This window comes from Balaenoptera physalus (genome assembly GCF_965194825.1).
Source record: "Balaenoptera physalus genome assembly, chromosome: 10".
NCBI classification, from domain to species: Eukaryota; Metazoa; Chordata; class Mammalia; order Artiodactyla; family Balaenopteridae; genus Balaenoptera; species Balaenoptera physalus.
Genome location: NC_138889.1, coordinates 91,141,186 through 91,167,099, shown reverse-complemented (window position 1 = coordinate 91,167,099; position 25,914 = coordinate 91,141,186). Strand labels below are relative to the sequence as shown.

The 25,914-nt window shown below is 42.9% G+C and overlaps 1 long non-coding RNA gene across 1 annotated transcript; it reads left to right on the top strand.

Moving 5' to 3' along the window:
• Window positions 1-11,083: 11,083 nt before the first annotated feature.
• On the top strand, window positions 11,084-25,056 carry LOC309636916. The gene is made up of 2 exons (XR_014250314.1): window positions 11,084-11,592; window positions 11,968-25,056. It is a non-coding gene; the product is annotated as an uncharacterized lncRNA (long non-coding RNA).
• Window positions 25,057-25,914: the final 858 nt, after the last annotated feature.

Genomic DNA, 25,914 nt, shown 5'->3' with positions numbered 1-25,914 from the left:
GGATAAAGAAGATGTGGTACATATATACAGTGGAATATTACTCAGCCATAAAAAAGAATGAAATAATGCCATTTGCAGCAACATGGATGCAACTAGAGATTATCATACTAAGTGAATCAAGTCAGAAAGAGAAAGACAAACACCATACGATATCACTTATATGTGGAATCTAAAATGTGACAAAAATGAACCTATCTACAAAGCAGAAACAGACTCAAAGACACAGACAACAGACTTGTGGTTGCCGGGGGGAGAGGGGTAGAAGAGGGATGGATTGGGATTTGGGAGTTAGCAGATGCAAACTATGATATATGGAATGGATAAACAACAAGGCCCTACTGTATAGCACAGGGAACTATATTCAAAATCCTGTGATAAACCGTATCAAAAAAGAATATGAAAAAGAATGTGTATATACGTATAACTGATCACTTTGCTATACAGCAGAAATTAACACAACATTGTAAATCAACTATACTTCAATAAAATATTTTCTTAAAAAAGCAATATGATCTGTATTAAAATCCTAATATTAAAATCCTAAGTATTTCTGTATTAAAATCCTAAGAGGATCCCTGTTGCTGCTATGCCAGCTCTGTGAGTACCAGCTCCGTGACTTCGATCACTGCTCTAATTCAGCACTGAAGTCACTGTAATAACCCAGGTGAAAGACACTGGGCAGGGCTGGAGGTGGAGAGAAGAGGGAAGTGTTGAGAAACAGTCAGAGGTAGAAGAAATTAGACTCAAGTTCCAGCTCTGAGATGTATCAGTCATATGACCTTGAGAAAATCAAATTCCCCGAGCCCCTAATTCTTCACCAGTAAAATCTCAATATTAGAATCTCTAATTCACATTGGTGTTGTGACACTCTTATGAGAAAATATAAGGAAAGCACTTTGTCAAACTGCATTGCTGGCTTGTATGAGGAGGCATTACTATGATTATTGCATTTTTTTCCCTCTGACCTGACGGATTAGTCAGAAACATTGCCACTGGTTTTTACAGTATCTCCTAGTTTTCTAGAATAGTGAGTATAGGAGTCCAATCAGTCTGGTCTCCGAGGCTGACAAGATGATTTCATGAGCCATTCTGCCTCCTGAAGCTCTTCACCAAAGTCATAAGAAGCCAGACATCTTCTATACCAGAAGCTTCTTTCCCCTTAGAGCAGTAGTTCTCAAACTTGAGCGCATATCGGGAGCTCCTGGAAACCTTGTTAAAATGCTGACTTCTGAGCCCCACTCCCAGAGCTTCTGATGCAACAGACCTGAGAAGAGGACCAAGAATTCCCATTTCTCGCAAGTGCCCAGGTGAGGCTGATGCTGCTAATTTGGGGTCAGCTTTGAGAACTGCCTTAGCTGGGCATGCAATCAATTTCCTTTTCTGATTGGATGGTCTCCTCTATTTCTCAGATGACAGTCCCACAAAAATTCAAGAACCAGCCAGAAAAATTTCTTCCAAGTTCTTAATATGAGATCTAGCTATTCTTGTTTTAAACAAGGTAGGTTTTAAAAGCATGGAGCCAAGGTGCCTTGTTTCAAAACTGTGTATCAGCTGCATGACCGGGGCCAAGTACCTACCTTCTAGGATCAACATGAGGATTAAGAGTTAATGCACGCAAAGCACTTAGAGACGCAGCTGGTACCAAGTAAGCACTTGATAAATGCTAGCTGTTAGCATTATTATTCCAGAGCGTGACTCATGTAATTAGTTGTATTATGGTTTTCACACAAAACCCAGTAGAAAGTGCAGCTTCAAATCTGTAACCCACCTCTAGAAAATGTATAGGACAGCACAGCAAGCATTTCGGGAACAAACGTCACTCCCAGCTTCATCTAGCTTTTAACCTACGTTTTTCTTAGGACTCAAATTCCCCCACTTCACTTTATCTTATTGAATTATTATATGGGTCTCTGTATGCCACTTTAAATCCTTTCTTAAACCAAGTGGATCCCATGTATAAATAAATAGTTCTCCATTCATTTATGCAGCCACTCCACGAATAATCAAGGTGTTTCAGGGTCAAGATTCCTACACCCCAATTTCTTCAGGTACCCGATCGTTACTGTTTTCCATTTTCAAGCACCTTAAGCACACAGCAATAACAGTAAACCATATATGCAAACCACACATAAGAATACGGTTGTTTCACATGTATCCACCCAATCAACTTTCTGTCCTATTGTTCCTTGGAATGATACAGAGTATGTTCTACAAAGTCAAGCTGCTGTCCAACTTTTGCTGCCTTTCTCCTATGAAGATATCATTGACCTTCCACTGATAGAACACTGTCTTTCGGTTGTTTTTGTGGCACTGACTCATCCAAGAAGCAGTTATTGAATGTCTAACACATCACACATTGTACAGGGCATCAGGGAGGTGAGAGTGCTCAAGACACCACCCGTCCTCAAGGAATTTAGAATCTAGTGAGCAGACCCAAAAATAGGCAGGTGAGTACCATACTACAAGATGCATATTAAGAATAATAAAAGTCAACAACATTTACTGGACATTTGCTACATGCAAGCACTGTTCTGTGCATTTTACAGGAATGATCTCTTTTATCCTCACACTGACCCTGTGAGGCAGGCACTACCATTTCCCTCATTTTGTAGTTGAGGAAATGGAAGCACAGAAGCTGCAAGGTTACACTGTAAGAGGTAGAATCAGACTTCAAACACAGGCAGTCTGACTCCAGGGCCTGCACCCTGAACCTCTCTCTACTATGCTGCTTTTCTGCCACGTAACATGATGGAGAGTTGGAGGAATAAAGGTTCAAGGGATCTTTGGACCCAGGAATGCAAAAAGGTAACTTTGGACAGAAAAAAGTAATTAGTGAGACGAGAGAAGGGCAGGACCTCTGGCAAAGCAGATTAGGTAGCAAAATCAGGTAGCATTCCGTGGCACGGAACCATGGGTGGAGGAAAGGCTGAATAAGCATCCTGCAGTAATGACCTGGGGAGCTGTTGGAGGGTGGCCACCGTAGAAAATTGCAGTCCCAGCCCTCAGGAGACCAGTGGGCCCCATACAGGTAGCACTTTTATATAAGGATCAAAATCAGCACTTTCCATGGAGTTCATCAACAGAGCAAGGATGGAAGACTTGAGGCCTGAAGAGGCACTCACCTACAGCCTTCACACGGGAGAGAAGAGAATGGATTTTGCAGACAGGCATTGTCTGAGAATTCTGTGTCTTTATGTGCTCTGTGCTTTAATGTTGGACTTGTGCTATAAAGGATTTCTTAATTATCCTCCAGGTCTAGTTTAGGGCCCTGTTCCAGTTACCTACTGCTACCTAACATAGCATCCCCAAACTTAGTACAATAGCCACCATTTTATAAAGTTCACCATTTTGCAAGTTGGGACTCTGTACACACCAGAGCTGGAATGGCTGTAGGATGGCTTGAATAACTGGAATTGACTAGGACAACTTGCCTGGGGCCACATGTCTGAGGCCTGGGTTCTGAATTCCAGTTGAATTCCTAGGTTCTTCTCTATGTTATACAAGCTGGGGCTGAAGTATCTGAGATGGCTTCTTCACTCAGGTGTTGGCACCTGGCTGGAATGGCTGGGTAGACAGAGCTCATGGGCCTCCCTCTTCCCACAGGCTCTCCACTAGCTAGCCTGGGCTTCCTCACAGCATGGCGGTCTCAGGACAGTGGACCCATTACCTGGCGGCTGGCTTCCACTAGAGCAGGCATTCCAAGAGAGGATGTTGCTACTTCTTTACAGCTTGGGTGAGGCATCACTTTTTCCATATTCTGATAGCAGGCACAGTCTCAGAACCAGTCCAGATTCAAGGGGAGACGATACAGAAGTCAAAGAATTCGCAGACAAGCTTCCTCTGTCACAGGGCCCTTCCTGCAGCTCCCCCTGGTACATTGTACTTGCCTCACCATGACATTTAAACTGAACTGTGACTTCACAATCTTAGTCAACATTATAACCCAGAGGCCAGCACAGCATCCTCAATAAAGTTTTGTTGAATGAATGAATGAAAATTAAGAGGATTTGCCCTATATTTTAGATATCACCAAGGATTCTGAGAATTGGAAAGCAAACCACCCAGAAATAATTACCTGAACGAAATCACAAAAATTTTACCAAGGAAGATACCATAGAAATGTGTGTATATTTATATTTATACATGTATAATGGACACATTATGTATATGTATAATTATGATGGTTTTGTAGATGTATGAGAGAACAGAAATAACTGTGCTATTATTAAGTAACTCTGTTTATATAGTGCTTACTATGTGTGCCCAGCACCATACTAAGCCCTTCATAAGAATCACCTCAGTACAGGAAGTTAAGCTATATTATGGGCTGAATTGTCTCCCCCCAAAAATTCATATGTTGAAGCCCTAACCCCCAGTACCCCAGAATGTGACTGTGTTTGGAGAGATGGTCTTTAAGGAGGTATCTGAGTTAAAATGAGGTCATTAGGGTGAGCCCTAATCCAATATGACTGGTGAAAAGGAAACGAAGACATAGACACAGAGGGAAGACCATGTGAAGACTCAGCAAGAAAACGGCCATTTACAAGCCAAGGAGAGAGGCCTCAGAAGAAGCCAACCCTGCTGACACCTTGATCTCAGACTTCTAGTTTCTAGACCTTTGAGAAAATAAATTTCTATTGTTTAAGCCACCCAGTCTGTGGTACTTTGTTATGGCAGTCCTAGCAAACTAATCCAAGGTCCCAGAAGATGTGGGCAGTAATACTATCAAAAAGGATGAAACTTCCCCTCACTCTTGGTCAAATGCCGTGGAAATGAAGGAAGGCTTGTGGTTCTTACCTAGAAGCACAAAAGATGACAGCAGCCTGCACAAGGAGATATTAGACAGCAAAGGAAGATGAACAGAGCCATCGCTGACCGTTCAGAGCGGGAGGAGACAAGGAACCACTCCTAAAACACCAGAGGGCACCATGTCCTGCAACTATGCAAGACGAGGGCTTGAGTTATTCTATTTATCCAGTAAAGGATAAGCCTAGGACTGGAGGACTTAAGGACACTGGGATTAATACTGAACAGAAACGTTTTTCTAATATAGTGGAGAACACTGCCTATAAAACTTGCCTCTACAAAAGAAGTAAGTTCAGAGTTTTACCTTGTATTGTAAAGTGCCAGAAAGCCAACTTTCCCCTGCGATGGCCTGAAGAAGTCTCACCCTCCCCCTGCCACCACCAGCCCCACTATTCCTGCGAGCAGGCAGTTCCCCTGCAAAGGTGCAGGGGAGGGGAAGATGAGCTGGAAAAGGGATATTATATCAGTTTCCTGTGGCTGCTGTAGAAATCACCCCAAACTTGGTGGCTTAAAAATAACATAAATGTATTCTCTCACAGTACTGGAGGCCAGAATTCCAAAGTCAGTATCACTGGGCTAAAATCAAGGTGTCAGCAGGGCCATGTTCCCTCTGAGGCTCTAAGGGATAATCTGTCCCTTGTCTCTTCGGCTTATGGTGGCTGCTGGCATCCCTTGATTTGTGGCTGCATCACTCCAGTCTCTCTCTCCTCCCTTTCTGTCTCTGTGCCAGATCTCCCTCTGCCTCTCTCTAACAAGGACACTTACGATGGCACTTAGAGCCCACCCAGTAATCCAGGATAAGCTCCCCATCTCAAGATCCTTAACTTTACCACATCTGCAAAGACCCATTTTCCACTTGTAACATAGTTTACAAATACTTTAAAAATTACAAATTTTTGTAATATATTCCATGTGGAACCATAAGGTAACATTTACAGGTGCCAGGGATTATGACCTGATATTTTAGGGGCCGTTACTCCTCCTTCTAAAGGCATCCTCCACCTTTGCCCGGCAAACAGGATTCCACCAGCCCTGGAGAGACCATTTTTGAGGCTGCTTGGGATGTCTGTCTTGAGATAGACCTAACATATATGTTTTTCTGTTTGCATGTATGATTAGCTGAGTACCGAAATGCTAATTTTCCTAAAGATATGAACCTAACATCTTTTATTCATGTTATGTCTACATCTATCGTCTTTTATTTCTTTTAAGGCTGCAGGCTGGCTCAAGGATGCAGCTCAGTGCAGGTTCTTCCAACATGCCAAATATACTCAGACCTGCAAAGAGCTGCAACTTCTCCCTAATAAAGAGGTTGGAATCCTCTCCACAGTGCAGCTGAGATACACAGAAACTCAAGAGATGGCGTGAAGGCCAGCACTCAGAGACCCGGGGCAGCAGGATGGAGAGGATGGATGGATGTGTGATTTTTAGCACATTAGCACATTTAGATGCGTCAGGGTGTTCTGTGTCCGTTTGACTACAGCTGGAAACTTTGTTCTCCAGGAGCCTCTTCCCTGTACGGATGTGGGTTAGGGTTGTCACAAAGAGGAACTTATGGAAGAAATGAAGTCATATTCTCAGGTCACAGCGGGAAGATGTGACGGATGTAGGTGGGACTGGCGGGGGTCCAGCCTCCAGCTCCCCTTTCTAACGAGGACCCCATCAAACAAAAGCGGCCCCAAGCCAATCTCCAGAGGCAGGAGCTGCCCCAGATTTCTCTAGCAGCCCCCCTGCAGGTCCTCATGGGCAGATGGGCACCCACAGGTCGTGGGATTTCCTCCAAGCCGCGGCCTGCTCGCCTGGACCAGTGCTTCAGGCTACCATGTTTAGTGACTGTTTCTCTGGTTCTCCGGCCTCCCCTGCCAGACTTTCACTTCCCCAGCTCCTCCCACGCTCACTGCGGATGTTCAACCCCTTGTTGCCACAGTGCCTTTAGTGGTCCAACTGATGATGGGAGATGGCTTTTCAGATGCACAATTCAGCTTGTAAGTTAGTGAACCGAGAGGTATTTCTCAAAGTTTAGTCCAAGACCCTCCTACATCAGAAATACCTGAAGAGCTTTTTAAAAATAGAACTTCAGACCTATGAACCAAAACCTCCAGGGATAGAGCCCAGGAGTCTGCACTGTAACAAGCATGTCAAGTGGCTCTTGTTCACATACAGGTTAAAACAATTGTAGTATTGCTAAGATTAAAAACATGGGCGACCCTTAAAAACAGTAAGTAGTTCAGCGTAATGTACTAGCAGTATACACTAAGAAATATTATGTTGTACTAAAATGTTAGGTTTCATTTTCACAACTTTTATGTTATAATGTATGTTACTGTCATGGAGGAGTAAATCCAAATCTCCAACTTTTAGGAGAGAGCTTAGAGACAGGTCTGGCCTGAAATGGTCCAGGTGAGTACATCACTGAATTATCACTGGTTACTTGTTATGTGCTACAGACTGGGTGATGACCTGGTGATAATTAAGAATATCTCTTGTCCTCATGCAGCATACACTCCAGTATGGGCGATGAGAATGTGATAATAACAGTTCATATCTATCCGATGCTTACTATGTAGCCATTTACATGCATCGTTTCACTAACAACCCTATAAGAGACAGACTCTTATGAAATTCATTCTCCAGGCAAGAAAGTTGAGGCTGAAAGAGCCTAAGTCCAAATGTCACAACCCAGGACTCCTAACCTCTGTGTCACCCTGCTTCCACAGAATCATGGAAGTGGGTCATGACTGACAGGCACCTTGAGTGTGAGGGCTGAGGAGTGCAACAGAATGGCAGAAACCATAAAGTGAGTAGGAACAATCTACACCATAAAGCAATAAGGGGACAATCTTGAAATTGCATCCATATCCCTTCTTCTACGTGGGATTTGGTAGTTATGAGGCAGAGTTATTTCACTGCCCTACAAGTCTTCAGACAAATGCCTTACTCCTTCTGGTAGTGCAGACAGCTCTGCTAAGACAGCCTGACAATCCTGCATGTTTCCCTGCGGTATGCATGAGTTAGGCAATTTGATACTCGGAAGTGTGATGCAGGTCCGGCCTGTGGAAGGCCTGAGGCAGCAGCAGTCTGGAGGTGCTATCTGTGCTTGTACACGTTTCCACATGAAGACTCTTCCCTCCTGTGGGTGCCATCCACCTGGCTCCAAAGCTTGAGACATCACGCTGCTCTCTCTCCTGGACTTCCTGATGATAATAAAATCGCCAGTTGTAACGAAGTGCCTTTTTCTTTGTATTTTCGTAGGTGACTCTGGAAACCCCAGCAGGCCATGATTACAAGGAAGAAGGCTATTGGGACTATAGACATCATCACGATGAGTTAAGTAAGGTTTCCAATCCCGGGAAGCACTGTCCAACCACAGCTGCCAGGCCTCCTAGGAGCTGCTTGAGGCTCCTACACTGCCCAGTTCCCAGGACAATCCTCGAACCTCAGGACACACAGCACCCTGCGGAACCATACATCAAGGACACCCTACATCAAGGACACAGGACAAAAACTCCGCAATTAACCGAGCCCCCATAGCAACTGTTGCCATGGGCTCTCCTAATCTAAACCGGACAGCCCCCCGACTCCATACTAGGTAAAATATTCACCATGTAGCAACCTTGTAGCATCCTGACCAATCACCTAATGCCATCCTGCCAGCAGGAATTTTCTTTGTCTTGAGGCTATAAAAGTTGGCTACTGGTCCACAAAGGGGCTCGGGCTCTCCCTGGCGTATCAGGAAGCCAGCCCGCTGTATTTGCAGCGCCCCTCACTAACTCTGTTCTTCGTTCTCAATAAACTCACTCTTTTCTAAAATACTTCGTGTCTGGAAATTCTTCTTCCAACCCGCGCACAGACCACACTACTTCCCTGGACCCTTCGTGTCTGACCTTCTCCTCTGATGCCCCATTACCATACCAAGTACCCTTGGACCAAAGTATAAGAGACCCAGATTCCCTGTTACCCTGCTAAACACCTTCGTATAAGGTTGGTTACACAGTCCTGAACCCCACCTGGTTCCAGCCACTGAAAGCTAGAGCTCTCCTTGTAGATGCCATTGCTGATGGACACCCTGGTCTTGTTTACTTGCTTATCTTTTAATTGATGAACACACTCCCTCAACAGGATTTCTCACAAGAAACAAGTCAGTTTTTACTCCTACTCCTCTAACCAGAGGAATCTGAGCCCAAAGGAAACTGGTACTAAACCATCACTTCATCTTGTTCCTGCCCCCAACCAAAATTCATCCTTCTATTCCCACACCCACACTCACACCCACGATTTTGTGAACATCTGAGAACAGACACAAATACTTGGAGGAAAGGATGGAGCCATCAGAGTAATAGCACATGATAGGTTTTGTATTGGCAAATTAAAAGGTTACTTGCCCTCAAAACCCCAGGGCTTCCACACACCTCCCCAAGAACAGCATTAGGAGGTGAATTTTCACCAAATCCTTACTGAAATAAGAGAAGAAAAAAAAACGGAAAAGGTAGCGGGTTTTTGTGAAATTAAATTTGTTCAATTTAAATTTAGTTTGGGGATCTGTTTTGATTAGCTACTGTCACAAATATCTTGGTGGTTTAATGCAATAAAAGTATATTTCTTACTGTGCTGGTAATTAAGCTATTGTATCTCTTCTCAAAGCCCACCTTTTATACTCAGCTTTATGATCCTGGAGCTGGAATTCAGCAAACCACACTATGCTTTGATGGCTGTTTCCTGAAGGTTCTACCAGTACGAGGTCCCAGAAGGGGCCTGCAAGGCTGGAGGAGGAATAAGGGATGTGCTCCTTCGTGGGCTTGTCTGGGGGTTTTGCTTGTTTTTTTCATGTTTTTGTGGGTTGCTTTGTTTTGCTACACCCATCAATGTCACCTGAGCACCACTTCTTACCTGGCGGCAGCAGCTAGTTCTAGAAGCAGTTGGTTCCGGTTTCCAGTTTATTTCCTCTTTCCCAGAAGGAGCCTCATCAAGCTCCCGGAGATATCAATACCACACTGCAGGCCACCGTCCCCTCCTCAGAAGTCAGAGTTACAGCTCCACACTCGCTCGCTCAGAATCCAGTGAAAATATTCCGGGTTGTCAGTGGGCTTCCACATGGCCATGTGGGCACTCCGGCTCCTGTTCCCCTGTGACTCAGCCACTACCAGGGAACCCGGTCTTCCGCGGGAAGCTGAGCACTTGCCCCCACACGTGGAGGACGAGAGTGAGGAGGATTGTGGGGGATTTTACCGGCCAGGACCGCGAGTAGCGAACCTCACTTCCGCCCTATCCCCAGGGCCCGTGTAACTGCAAGGGACGCTGGGAACTGTAGTCCGTCTGTGGCTTGTGCTGAATGCAGGGCAGTCACTGACCCAATGTCCTTCCAACCCTTGAATGTTAAAAACGTCCTTTCTTTTTTATTGGGAGGAGTTATCCGCGCGCTCCCGGGACAGCAGGGCAGGTCCTGGCACTCACTGGTAAAAAAGAACAAAATAATGCCATTTGCAGCAATATGGATGGACCTAGAGACTGTCATACTGAGTGAAGCAAGTCAGACGCAGAAAGACGAGTATCATATGATATCACTTATATGTGGAATCTAAAAAAAGGGTACAAATGAACTTATTTGCAAAACAGAAGTAGAGTCAGGGATGTAGAAAACAAACTTATGGTTACCAGGGGATGGGGGCGGTGGATAAATTGGGAGATTGAGATTGATAATATACACAGTACTATATATGAAATAGATAACTAATAAGAACCTGCTGTATAGCACAGGGAACTCTACTCAATACTCTGTAATGGCCTATATGGGAAAAGAATCTTAAAAAAAAAAAAAGTGAATATATGTATATGTATAACTGATTCACTTTGCTGTACACCTGAAACTAACACAACACTGTAAATCAACTATACTCCAATAAAAATTTTTTTTAAATGTACTTTCATAACTTAGAGTAATAGTAGATAACAGGCTTTGTATTGGCAAAATAAAAGGTTACTTGCCCCCAAAACCCCAGCGCTCCGTATGTCAGTGAAATTCAAAAGGCTGAGAACCACTGTTCCTTGCTAACACAGGTGGCCTCAGATGCCATTTTCATGCTCACATCAAGTGATGTCCTGGATCTGTTTATGCTCATTTCCAAGTTACACTCTTTCCTCCTGAACACAGTGATGCATAAAACATCTCTCCCACTGTTGCACAGAAAACCTATATAAGTCATCCTTGATTCCTAACATGATGTTATAATTGTTCTCTGGTGAACTAGCATATTACAGGCTCCAGATGAGTGTTAAAACTGGAACAGCATTGGCCAAATTCTTTGAGCTCCCTGGAAGAGTTTTTCTATTAAAAAAAAAAAAGAAAGAAGAATTACATAGTTTAGAATAGTCTTTAAGTTAGTTTTGGTATTATCCTCTTTTCTACCTTTTGTTAAACTTAGTTTCCAGATAGTTGGTTAAGTTAATGTAATTACACTTGGCTCTTTCATGAATCTTTGCAAACTATGAAATGTTTTGCATGAATCCCTACCTACCCATAAATTACCGTTGAACCCATATCAGGTATAGGTCACTGTAAAAGTATAGGTCATCTGACCTTTAGAAGGCAGCTCTGATTATGAGACCCTCTTAGGATATCATCCTCTTGCCTACAAAATAAAAACGAGTTTAGCCTTTGGTGCTATTTCTATTTAAAAAAATAACAATGAACTAAGTTTTCAGGGTGAATAGACAGAGCCTTTGTAATTAGTGTAGGAAGAATTTTTTAAACCTAAGTCAGGACTGTGGGAAGTAAAGAGGCAATTAATAGTCTCTCTCTTCCTTTTTTTTTTTTAAACAAGGTGGGGGTGGGGAGGGTGATCTTTAAAGCTTAACTCTTGAGGGTTAGCTTCTTTTTTTTTTTTAAGTATTTATTTATTTATTTATGGCTGTGTTGGGTCTTTGTTTCTGTGCGAGGGCTTTCTCCAGTTGCGGCAAGCGGGGCCACTCTTCATCGCGGTGCGCGGGCCTCTCGCTATCGCGGCCTCTCACGTTGCGGAGCACAGGCTCCAGACGCGCAGGCTCAGTAGTTGTGGCTCACGGGCCTGGTTGCTCCGCGGCATGTGGGATCTTCCCAGACCAGGGCTCGAACCCGTGTCCCCTGCACTGGCAGGCAGATTCTCAACCACTGCGCCACCAGGGAAGCCCTTTCTCTTTCTTTATATTCATAACAAAAACATTTAAAAGGAGAAACATCATGCCAGCAGTGTTTTTTAAAGACAGCTACTATTTTTTTTCTTTTTCTGTAACTCTTGCAAATCCAAGGTGAGCTAGACTGTGCCTGACAATTGCTAGACTATCTTAAGTTCCAATTGCCTCGTGAACATCAAAACCAATGCATTGAAGACCTCTAGAAACCTACACATCTTCCATTTTTCCTCTCCTACTCAAAGACGCATCAACATCCACCAAGTCACCAGAGCTAGAAAACTTAGAATCATTCTTGGCAGCCTCCTGTGTACTATTTCTACACACATGTCTATCATTGCATGCGTGACATTGCATTGTATGTATTTATTATCATACTTGCCTCTCCTTCCAGCTACTGAAACATGGGAACAATTCCTTAATTTTTTTTTTTTTATCTCTCATGCTTAGTACAGTGCTGGCACAGAGTAACCACCAAGTAAGTGAACTTGAAATCTTCTACTTCCCGAGCTCTTTGTTTTTTTTAAAATAAATTTATTTATTTATTTATTTATTTATGGCTGTGTTGGGTCTTCGTTGCTGCGTGTGGGCTTTCTCTAGTTTTGGCGAGCAGGAGCTACTCTTCATCGCGGTGCACCAGCTTCCCATTGCGGTGGCCTCTCTTGTTGCGGAGCACAGGCTCTAGGTGCATGGGCTTCAGTAGTTGTGACACGCGGGCTCAGTAGTTGTGGCTCGCGGGCTTTAGAGCGCAGGCTCAGTAGTTGTGGTGCACGGGCTTAGTTACTCCGGGGCATGTGGGATCTTCCCGGACCAGGGCTCAAACCCGTGTCCCCTGCATTGGCAGGCGGACTCTTAACCACTGCGCCATCAGGGAAGTCCCCAAGCTCTTTATTTTTGGTCACTAAGTCCTACCCATTGTTTCCCTGAAACGTCTCTTGAATCCATCCTCTCCCTCCACATTCACACCCTTGTCACACTCTCACTTGAACTCTCCAGAATCTTCTATCAACTGTTCCCTCTGAGTCCAGACTCACCCCGCCTCTATCTGCCCTCCAGACAGTTTCCACTTTATCTTTCCAAAATACAAGTCTAATCAAGCTACCCCTTTGTCTAACACTTTCAGTCATTCCCTAGCATCTAGAATAGGGTCCAAATTTCTTAGCATGATTCTCAACACAGCCTACCCCACCAAGTTCGTCTCCAGAAACTTGCCCCTGTGTGTCCTAAGCTCTAGTCATTCCAAACAACTGATCATTTAATCAACAAATACTCCTTTGGGCCTCTGTGCTGTTTTCTTTCTCCTTCTTCCATTTAAAATTCCTTTCTGAGAAAACGTTTTTCACCTCAGAAAACTCCTAATCATCCATCAACACCTAGATTAAGTGTCACTTCTCTGAAGTCTAATTCTCCAAAATTCTCTAGTCCTCTTCCACTAAATTTTGTGCCACTTAGGAATAGGAACCATTAAATTATTATTGTATGCCTCGTACCCAATTCAGTTTCTGACACCATCAGCATCAACAAATCTTTATTAAGAATAATTGCCAGCCAGTACCTAGGATTCTTTGGTATTCTGAAATCCTAATTGGTATCTTCACTTCTACAAAGGCTGGATTCCTGCTCTTCAGGATGACTACCCCAAATGTGTTATTATAGTACAAATTGGAAACCCTCCAGTACCTCTGCTCAAAGTCACAGACATGGTAACATCCCTTTTTAAGTAGCTAAAGAAAGTAAATTTACTTCTCTGCAAAAAAAAAACAAAAAACAAAATAAAAAACTGCTGGTTTTATAAATCAGAGATGAAGTTAACACATAGTCCTCTTTGGACTGATCTGCTTTCCTATGAAGATGGATTTGCTAAGAGAAAGGAAGGTGACAAGCTACGTGAGGCATGTAAGAAGCAAATGCCAAGACTTTGTGAGGATGCAAGTGTGTGCAAAGAAGTGGGTCTTATGTCTTGAGAACAGTAGGAAGCCTCTGGACTATTTGACGCAGGGAGGGGACATGATCAATTTGGGGTTTTATAAGGGTGACCATGGTTACCGTGAAAAAAAGTTTGAAGTGGGGTGAGAGGGGTGTGAGAGACCAGTGAGGAGGCCTTTGCCATTGTTTTTTGCAAAAAGTGATGGAAGTGAGGATTCTGAGAGCAGTAGGGCCAGAGAGAAGGGGGCAGAGTCAACAGATATTTAGGGGCAAAATTACCAGGGCTTTGTAATGATTGGACCGGGGTGGGAAGGAAGCAGGTAGTGAGCAAGAGGTCCCTGTTTTTCATGACTGAATGGAGGGAAGTGCTATTCCCTGAGATAGACAGAAAGGAGCAGATCTGGGGAGGAAATAAGTTTCATTTTGGACACTTATGTTTAAAGTATTTTTGACACTGTGAGGATGGCAAGTAGACAGTTGGACATGCAGCTCTGGAGTTTAGAGGAGTGGTTTAGTCTATACTGTTGATTCCATTAAAAAAACGTTAAATAAAATAGTTTGATGAAATATCTCACTTTTCAACCCATAAAAGATGATGCCCAGAGTAGCATAAGTAGAGCAAGAAAGATTTCTCCAGAATTCAGTTTTTACCAGTCACAGCTCCATCCTTGTAGAACTTCAGGCTGCCAACCCCTCCAGAAAAGACTGCATTCCCCACTTATTTTAGAAATGCTATGGGACATGGTCTTGTTTTTACAAACCCTGCTAAATGACCGTCTGCCTTTGCCACACTTGCCTGCCCATTTGTCTGCCCCTTTGACGGGGACGGTCTTAAAATTTCAATCCTTTCTGATTTATATCGCCATCTACTGGCCACTTCCTTGATCTGCAGCCACATGATCTTGAGCCCAGCGCAGACCTAATTAACCTGTGGTCACACACCCCAGTGTCTGTAGGGGCCATGTTTGAACTGAGTCACTACCCAGCTCCATCCTACTGTCATGTGGGAGTAACCAATATTGCTGGAGTTAACAATTTTTAAAAGAAACTGAAACTGTAAGGGGTTTTTTTCCTAATGAAATCTCTGTACTTCTAAATGTCTGGCTCAGATTTTTTTTTTTTAGAAGACCACCTGGGCCAAGAAAAACCTCTTACAGTCCCCATTTGTTCCATGGACCATCAATTTGTGACTTTTGGTCTCATGGGTGGCACATGGACAGCATTCATGTATTCATTCATGACTCACCCCTAACTGATACCCTTTCCTACTGAATCTGAATGCATCCTCAGAATCTATCTCAACACAATCCTCCAGGGAGATAATGTTCCAAATATTCAGATCTGCATATGAGTTTAAACTTATTTGCCACGTCTATTCTAGTGGTAACCACAGAATAAATGCTATTCCTCAGAAACATGAGAACATCACAAAATGCCCCAAAGTCCCTCCCTTTGCCTCCTTTCAAGAGAAACTGCCCTGAAGCACACACACAGATGCCAGAATTCTTTTGGTGCCTATTTCTATTAGCAGGTATTGTGTTAGCTGAGTCTACAAACTATTCCCATTCCCTCTGCACCTTGCCTCTGCTTGGTGACCTTTTAAACAGCACTGTAGTTCAGTTGAATCAACATCTTTTTCTTTTTCTATTCACTCTTGGCCTTCACCTCTCCTCTCAGCATTTTTTTTTTTTTTTTGAAATCTCAAAAGCATTTCCCTAAACACCTTGTTCCTGATTAAAAGCTGGACCTGGACACTTTTCTCTACATAATTCTCTAATGCAATGATAATTGATGGAAAAGCCTTCTCATACCCTGACCTCGGAACTCAAGGGCACTGGGAGAATCTGCAGCCCTTGCACTTCCTGCAAAGTGACTCACTTTGTTTTCACCTGAGTATAAATGAATTGAAGAAAGAGTTCCCATTTATTCCAATTAGTAAAAAACAATCATTTTCCCATGTAAAATTAAAGCTTAGCAGGCACCTTTCCTTGGGAAGACATGAAGCTGAACACTTTTCATTTAAGCCAAACAAGAGCATTAAGAAGATATATTCCTTCAGAGCTGTACTCCTTCAGGGTCCTTGAATGCCAGTTGTTGGCTTACTTTTTAGCCAAAGTAAAAGATCTTTTTGCTGCTTTCTTGAAGGATCACCATTAAGAAAAGAACCAGCAGTTTCTGCATTATTGAGTTTCCTTTGTCAGGGGCAAAGGGAGGAGGAATTAGAGCCTCATATCTTGGAGAGTGGTTGTATTAGTTTGCTACAGCTGCCATAACAAACTGCCACAGACTGGGTGGCATAAACAACAGAAGTTTATTTTCTCACAATTCTGGAGGCTAGAAGTTCAAGATCAAAGTATCAGAAGGCTTGGTCCCTCCTGAGGGCCTCTGTCTTTGGCTTGTAGATGGCCACCCTCTCTCTGTGTCTCCACATGCACTTCCCTCAGTGTCTGTCTGTGTCCTAATCTCCTCTTATAAGGATGCCAGTCATATTGGATTAAGGGCCACCCAAATGATCTCATATTAACCTAATTACCTCTTTAAACACCCTAACTACAAATACTATCACATTCTGAGGTCCTGAGTGTTAGGACTTCAACATAAAAGTCTGGGGGGGAGGGGACACAATTCAGCCCATAAGGGTGGTCTTGAGGATAGCCTATATTAGAGCGGAGTTTAAGTGTTTAGTGACAAGTAATAGAAACTAATTCATGCCAGTGTGAGCAAATCATCATCATAATCATCAAAAGAAAAAAACAAAAGAAAAAACTCTGAGGCAGAAAAACAATCACGCCTCAAGAAGGAAGGAACCAGAAACTGGAAAACTCTCACGACACTGTCCCTCTCCTCCCTGCTCTCTCTGCAGACAGGCATCTTCTCTCTCCACACGCCTCCTTTCTCTTCCCCTCATTCCACAGGATAGAAAATGGTCCCTAGACTGCCAAGCTTCCCTAGGAGGGTCCTGCTGTTTATCCAGACTGGCTAGAAAAACTTCAGGCCCTATTTCCAGGGTGAGAATCTGACAGTCCCAGCTGAGGTCAGGTGTTCACCGTGGTCCAGTTAGTTATAACCATGGCGATGTGGTCACCTATTTCACACCTGACTCTTCTGGGCTCACCGCTGTGAACTGGGGTGATTCCCATAGGAAAGGGGGGTGGAGATGCATGATCACTGGCCTCTGAATAGGGTAGATGTTCTAAAACTCGCCACTGGGTGGATAAAGATATTTTTTCTGCGTGTCCCACTCTTTCTTTGTCAGACCGTAGTACCTGTTTCTCTCCTGCTAGCTAGCCTAGCTAGATAGTACTCCTCTTGAAGCATAGACAATAGGTAACTATAGCAACTGGTGGTACAGGTAATTGCGATTAAACATTGCCCAGGGGTTAGAAAGCCATGGAGACAGTGATCCCTACATTCAACTGGGGCATTAATTCACAGCTAAGGTGAGTTTCTTGTCTCCAGAACAGTCAATGTTTTACCTTTTAAAATAAAGAAAAGTGTGTGTGCCACAATTCTGTCTGAAGGCTCAGGCACTGAAGTGGGCCCAGGAGATGCAATTTCAAACAAGGCTCACCTCTTCATCTTCCAGGTCCATGGCTTGGTTAGGTCTCCGGCACCTCTAATCTTCTCCTTTGTCATCTAGGCTTCAGCTGCCCACCATTTCCAGGAGCAGGCTGATGAGGAAAGACACAGGTTCAGTAACATCACCTTTAGACCTGATAAGACAGCATTCCCTCGGGACTTCCCTGGTGGTCCAGTGGTTAAGACTCCATGCTGCCACTGCAGGGGGCACAGGTTCGATTCCTAGTCGGGGAACTAAGATCCCACATGCCATGCAGCACAGTCAAAAAAAAATGTTTTTAATACATTTTAAAAAGACAGAATTCCCTCAGATGTGATCAATTCATCCTCCAAAGTTCCAGCCAGGAGGGTAGGCATGCCAGAACCTTTTGACTCAAAGTAATCTCCCTCCTCACTCACTCTCACCCGAATTCAAGGACACAAGGACAATATCCTTCCCTCTCTCTATTTTAAAGCACACATCGAATTGGAGTGACTCACTTTGGAATCGCTGGGATAAAGAAACAGACATAATCCAGGGTTTTACGGACTCGTGTCCTCTCTTGCCAGTCATTTGGGAAACAGCTGAGCAATAAACACATGGATCCTGGAGCCAGGCTGCCTAGATTCAAAGCTCTACTACTTACTAGCTCTACCTTAGACAAGTTATTGACCTCTCTGCACCTCAGGTTCCTGATCATTAAATGAACCAATGTACATAAAGTGCTTAGAGCTATGTAGTTTATTGCTATTATTATTACTACTGTTAAAGATCTGTCCTGAAGAGCCACCTCGGGTTGGTCTGTGACAAAATGTAAGGGGCACTCTTCTCCATTCTTCAGTCAGGGCTCCCAGCTCTCCTGCCTCTTTTTATTGTCTCCTCCCCAGCACCCAAGCATCTGGGGGCTTCATGCAGACTTCCCCATCAGGTCCCACCCAGAACTCCCTCCCACAGTAGCCGTACTCTCTGAAAGTGCTGACTCTCTGACAGAGAGGTAGTTCCCCCGTCTTTGGAAAGAATATCCTCAAGGTCTTCTGTTTCCTTTTGTAAGAGCGTTTTCTACTCTTTGGCCAATAACACCCATGCATCTATAGTTAATTGGGTTATACCAATTTACTAATTATCTTCTAAAGCTGTCCCCTGCCCTCCATACTCACTGCAACTGTCTGAGTTTGGACCCTCACCTGCACCTGTCATCTCTCACCTGCACCATGACATCAGCTTTCCTACTGGGTCACGCTACCAATTTTGTCTCCAATCTGCTGTCCATAGTGCTAGCATAGGGCTTGTTCTAAAATTTTGATTTGACCACAGATTAAATATTTTTCCAGATTAGATTTTAAGGCTCCCTACTGCCAGAGAGGTATATTTCAAAGTTCTTTGTATGGCCCAGAAACCCCCTCCTGACCCCTACCCACATTTTCAGTCTAATCTCCTATCACTCCACTTACCCATCACCTACACTTTAGCCACAGAAAGCCACACGCTATTGCCATTCTACTCTAAGTATTTCTATGTGTGGTGTTGTTACTTCCTGCTGGATTATCCCAGATTTCCACCCATCCACCTGGCTAACTCTTACCCATTTTTCATGATTCAACTCAGCAGATATCTCCTCTAAAAGCCTTCTATGTTTCCCCCCAGAAATAATCAATTACACTCTCCTTAATACAACATACATGAAAAAGCACTCTAAATATTAGTTTTCTAGACTCCCCCCACTCTTTAAATCACTTTATTGAGGTATAGTTAACATGTAAAAAGTATAAGAAAATCCTACAACTCAACAGCCAAATTTAAAAATGGGCAAAGGACCTGAATAGACATTTCTCCAAAGATGACATAAACTTGGCCAAAGGTATATGAAAAGGTGCCCAACATCATTAATCATCAGGGAAATGCAAACCAAAACCCCAATGAAATATCACCTCAGACCTGTTAGGATAGATATTATTAAAAAAAAAAAAAAGAGGTAACAAGTGTTGGCATGGATGTGGGGAAAAGGGAACCTTGGTACCCTACTGGTGGAAATGTAAAATGTTGCCGCCGTTATGGAAAACAGTATGGAGGCTTCTCCCCCACTTTACTGTAAGCTCTTTGAGGTCAAGAATTACCTTGTATCAGTCTTAGTATTTCCCTCAGCACCAACCCCAGAAAAGGGTATGAGCTATAATAAACATTGGACAAGTGAAGGAATGAGGGAGGAAGGAGGGAGGTGTTATTCTTTACGTACAGCAATAATAGTACTACAACCCTATCGACAGACTTTATCTTTTGGATACGTTTCCAAACACTGGGATGTGTCATATAGATATATCCATATATTCTGATCCTTGTTACCCTGGAACTAATGATTACAGTATGGCTGAGAGAGAGGTTAGAGCAGTCTCTGACTAGGGACAAAGCCAACTGGCTCCACCCTTAAAGGAAATTCTGATCTTGGCCTCCTCATTAACATCACTCACTCACTCCCCAGCTGAGCCCAGAGCCTTGAATGAGGTCAGCTGGCAGCACAGCCCAGCGGTGGGATTGAGAAATGTAGCACAAATCTGCTCCAACCTGCAATGAAACCGAAAAAGCACATGTGCTACATGTCAGGGGATGGAAATCTTTTCCACCCTTCCTGCATTCTTTCCTTCCCTCCTTCTTCCCTTCCTTCCTTTTTTTGATACACATTCGCAAATGTGGTGCTAGTGTAAACCTGAGCCTAACAACTTTGGTGGTTGATTAAACTCTTCAGTTTCACTCCCCTGCTAATCAGCTACAAAAGCCTTCGACATGCACACCACCTCAGAGAGGGTTTATCACTTAATTACTATAAAACAACCCCACAGGTTAATGCATGCTTGATCTCAAAGGAGTGGCAGTGACCGTTGTGTTTTTATATCAATTGCACAGTAAGAAACAAGGATAGAGAATTCAGGCCCAGAAATATGACACAAGGTCTGATTTAAGGGAATGTGCTTTCTTGGGACTCAGGAAACACATCCTTGGCTCCCACTACCACTCCCCAAAACTTGACCTACCATTTTGCTATAATCTGAAATTTTAGGACCAGAAATGTATTCCTTTGGGTTTTTCCTATTAAAAGGCAAATATCGTGTAGGATGGATCGCATATCAAACTATGGTCAATCATTTATACCTCAGATAAGTCTAGATAAATTTAGCCATTTTTCTAGGGCACTGGTGTTTATAGAGCATTGAAAGAGAGTAGCTGGAGGCAATGACCTGAGTAGCTGGGGCAGGTCCACCACCAAGAGTGGAAAACAAGGCAAAAGAGGAAGGAGGATCGGAGAAAGCAAGTTTCATATCTGTACCTCCTGCTTGGCATTGATAAAATTGTGGACAATTGTGCGGAAATAAGAGGTCGAGGAGTCTGACTGTAGCTGGCATCCTATTCTGCAGGAATGAGTTACTGAAATTTTCTGCCACTGATTTTGCATCACTAGCATCCCAAGAATGAGGCAGCATGAATTCCAGCTCAGTGTTTCCCTTTATACAGTGTATATGCTTCTGACAAGCTCTGGGTAAATAATTTTTCATAAGTCAAATCGTAATGTAGGTATTCCAGGGGAGAATTAGTGAGGAGATCATCTGGAACAGTGAAAATGTCTTGACTATTTTGTAGAAATGCTTGCTTTCCTACATCAGCCTTGCTTGCGAAGAAGTACACTTACAGTGTGTTTGCCTCTCTCTCTGGAAGGCAGAATGTTTAGAACTCAGTGACAACTACTGATTTAATTTACAAAATGCCTGTTCAGGTGGGCAAGGATCTGCAGGAGTGCCCTGATGATCTCATTATGCCTGTGTGGGGTGCATGAAGTGAATACGATCATCCCCAAACTGCTAAAAGGTTGTTCTTCTGACAAGTTAGTAAAGGACTGAGCAGTCAGTCTCCTCTCTTGGTAAACAGAGAAGATGCCAAGAACTAGATAAGAGACTTCTTTTAGCTACAGGCTCTTAGAGTGAGAACAACTGACAAAAAGTGTATTTGAACACAAGCCTCGGTTGCATTGAAATAGTTACTAGAAACTCAAGAAGAATGATGTGTATCATTGTGGTAAATGAAGTTAGACACTCAACTTGCTTGCAACGTGGGTCAACAACCTAAATGATGTTGTGAGTAGAAAAGCATGCTCTGTATCTCATCAACTCAACTGGGTTTGCACAAGATGATCCTTTCATTCAATAAGGAAAATAATTGGCTTTTTAGGCAGTACCTTGGGGACAAAGTGAAGTATGCCCCCAAAGAACAAGGGTGCCCACTGAAAAGCAAACCAAATAAATCAACAATGAACAGGAGAAAGCAAAAAGTCTACCAAGTGCTTTCTGATGCATAATCAATGATATTGGCACAATGGAACCTTACCTTGACCCAAAAGAAATATTCTTCAAAGCTCTCTGCATCCTTTTGCTTTGAATCCTTATTCAACAATCTGCTGATTGATAACTCAGCTCAATGCCTGGTAAAGGGGCCATCCAGGCACAGGCAGGAGTTCTCTCTTGTTGTAAATAATCACATTGGCATTCTAGTTTATCCAGCAATCTCATGTGAATTGACTTAGTGAGTAGCCATCACTTTAAATCTGGTCAATTCTAAGTATACTGAGAAGCCCAGTTTCTGTAGCCCCAGACACAGTAGTACATTTACACAGCTGCTGCTACATAGCACCAAGAAGCCTTTCTACGGCTTTATCCTTTCCTTTGCCATTGATCTTTTTCCATTCTTTCACCATTGCTTAAAAGGTTAATTTCCCCTAGTGGTTTGACTCATAGGCAGTATGTATACAATACCAAAAGAGCTAGTTGACCTCTTTGACTTGTTCAATGAAAAACCCAGCCATAATGGTTATTTGGCAGCACAGGCAGAGTTGCAAGGCTAGACTTGAGGTTAACAATAAAACCTGAGGTTAAAATTTTTAGTGCAATAGACCCCTTTAGGAATCTGATAAAAGCTTTGGAGTTTGGGGTGGTCCATGCATCCCATCTACAGAGTGCTATTTAAGAAACCTGATCTCATGCAAACCCGTCATTTTGTCGATGCGGAAACTGAGGCTTTGTGAAGGGAAATGACTAACCCAAGGTTACACAACTAGTTACAGGCAGAAACAGAATTAGGTCTTTAACATCTTCAACCAACGTTCAACTGACCAATTTTTTTTCACTGCATAACAAGTCATATTGACCTCAATTAGACACAGCAATAATGTGGAAATTCTGCTTGGGCACCCACCTGTCCTGGGACAGGAAAAAAGCTCCAACAAGATCTCTTCCCCCAGCTGACCCCCATTCTCTCAGCCAAGCTGCACTGAGTCATCCAGCTCTTCAGTCTTTATTCCTATCTTTTAAAATGGGAGCTGAAAGAGGGAAACGGCTGACCAACCCAATCTGGAGAAGATTCCAGAAGTTATTAGTGCTCCCTCCTGCAACCTGAACTACATATGCAAACTTGGGGTTTGTCCAGTGATTTCAGTCAAACAAATGTGAGACCATGAAACGAGAATAGCCACTTTATCTGAATTCACTAGGCTGGTCAACAAAAACAGATCATCTAAGGGACCCAGGAAGGCTTCTCCTAAAGCAATTTCTCTGTAAAATATTAACTAACATTTCTATGATGTTTTATATTTCATAAAGTGCTTTCAGGTACATAAATCAACTAAGGAAGGAAAAATAAAAAGGAGCGAGGGATTAGCAAATCTTTAACATTAAATGGTTTATTCCCAAAACAACTCTGAAATAAAGCTCTCTCTTTTTAACTCATAAGGAATCAGACTCAGAATGGCTAAGTATTTTGCATGAAGTCACATAGTAACTAGCAGAGCCAGGACTCAAATCCTGACATCTGAGTACAATCTTATTTGCTAGATGACAAATTGAGGTTCTAAGAGGTTATGTCACTCCTTCTATTCATCCACTGCCTAAGTTATGGTGTTTGTATTTGAACTTGCATCTTTGGATCCTAAAGCAAGCCTTTCATTCCATTGAGTTAATGTTTCTCAACATTCTCTGCAAAGCACCTAAATGAGAATCACCCAGCTGCCCGTTCTTTAGGAAAAATAGGTCTTGAATAGGGATTCTCAAAATGTGGCGCTTGGACCGACAGCTGAGAACACTTGTTATAAATGCAAGTTCTCAGGTGCCATCCAGGACCTACTGCATCAGACACTCTGGGGGTGGGGGCTGGGAATCTGTGTTTTAAGTGCCCCAGGTGATTCTGATGCCTGCTAAAATCAGAGAACCACTCACTGATCTAGTGGCATTCTTTCCCTTAACCCCTCCCTAAGACAACTCATTTTTACCTGGACCTTTTCTAGATCAAACAATTCTAACACATGTACCCTCACTTAAAAAGCACTGAAACGTATTCAGTACTTGATCTAAGTCCATCATACTTCGCAAGACTCCAAACCCTGTGGCATCTGATTCTACCACATAATTTCACTTTAATCTTTTTTCCTCAAACACTCTCAGAAATCTGAGGACTCAAGAATCTGCTGAAAATCATGGACATAGAGAACAGACTGGTGGTTGTCTCAGGGGAGGGGTTGGGGGAGGGATAGAATGGGAGGTGAGGGTTAGCAGATGTAAGCTTTTATATATAGAATGTATAAACAACAAGGTCCTACTGTATAGCACGGGGAACTATAATCAATATCCTATGATTAAACCATAATGGAAAAGGATATTAAAAAAAGAATGTATATATATGTATAACTGAACCACTTTGCTGTACAGCAGAAATTAATACAACATTGTAAATCAACTAACTTTGATTAAAAAAAAAAAAAAGAATCTGCTGAAAGAACTCAACCCTGAACTTGTCCTCAGAGACTGTTCCTAATGAAGAGGAAAAAGATGCCCAACAATATCATTTGCTTCGGAACATTTCACAACTCTAAACAGAATTTTTAATGGAGATGCTTAGATTAGAAAATAGAGTTTCCTCCAAGAGAACCCACCAGGGTAGGTTGTAAGGCTTTGTTTCAAAGCTGAGCTTGGCGACATGACATTGATGTGTGGGCCTTTCGCAGTTTACTTATGTTTTGGTGGGTGGTTTGTTTTATGACATTAAATGTTCTTCTCAAGCAGGTGTTGGCTGGATAGAATAAAACTAATTAGTTTGATCTTGGGGAAAACTGAGCCTATGTGACTGGATTTCAGACGGTGTTCACGTTTGTTACTTGCTTGAATTACGCAAGCAGTCTAACAAGGAGTAAACTGTATTACTTTGCCCAGAGTGTGCTATATTTTATCACGGAAAACACAATCAGTGGTACCAAATGCAAGTATAATGTTCGCTGGTTAAACCAACACCATCCTGCATCTCCCAATTTATTGCTTAGCAATTGAATTTACCCGAGATGGGGCTGTGGGTTAAGCTTTCACAAGGAATGATGCAACACCACCACCATGTGGTTCCCAGATGCAAATGGCTGGGACAGAAGTAATATTCATCCCCATTGAAATAGATGCACTGCTTCCTGGGCCTCCCAACAAGCTTAACCTTTGCATTTTAAGCTTAGAATTCAGCTGGAAGAGGAGAGATAAGGCCTTCTTCCAGATGGACACAAAGTATTAATCAGAAAGTGCAGTAGTGCCTGGGTAATCAGGTAACCCTAGGAACCCCCATATTCACCTCTCCTTCAATTCATTCTGTTCTCTCCCCAGTGTTCCTTTCTTGTTAGCAGCTATTATTTGACTGCAGCTTAATCAATTTCCACGCCATTCCTGAATCTCAGCTGCTGGCCATTTAATGGTGCCTCCCGAGCTCAAAGCATAGGTCCCATTCCCGTTATGTTTCTCTAGGTTTCACAAAGCCCACGTCCAACCATTAGGAACCAACTCTTATCCTGGTCTGTAAGAGGGAAAAAAAGAAAGAGAAGGAAAAAGATGGGAGATTCAGAAAACTAACAATGATCACTCCTGCAGTTGACTTGCCTGTTCTTGGACATTTCTTATCTCTTTATTAATCATGTAGGAGTTTTTAGTTAGCATGAACATCAAAGACTCTCACAAACCATCTGTAACTTTAGGGAAAAAAAGAATTATTTTTCTAAATAAGTTAACGATATATCTCAGGAAGCTTATTTGCAAAGAACAATCCCTAAAACTTGCATTAGTGTACCTTTAGGGTTCCAATATCGTATGGTTACTTACAATCAGCTAACGAAAACTGAGCACGTACTATGTGCCAGGCATATGTCGTGTGTTACTGATAATACACAAAACAGACATGGCCCCAGCTCTCATGTTGCTCACCATCCAGGAAGGAAAACATTTAATTTTAAAAACTATAGATGAGATCTGTTCTATAAAGAAGTACAAAGTGTAACTGTTGGCTCCCCCTGAGAGATTTTCTCACCTCTCCCAAAAGGAGGCAGTAAGGGGTAGCAGAAGGAGCATAGGTCTTAAATCAGATCTAGGTTTGAATTCAAACCTTCTCACCCACCAGCT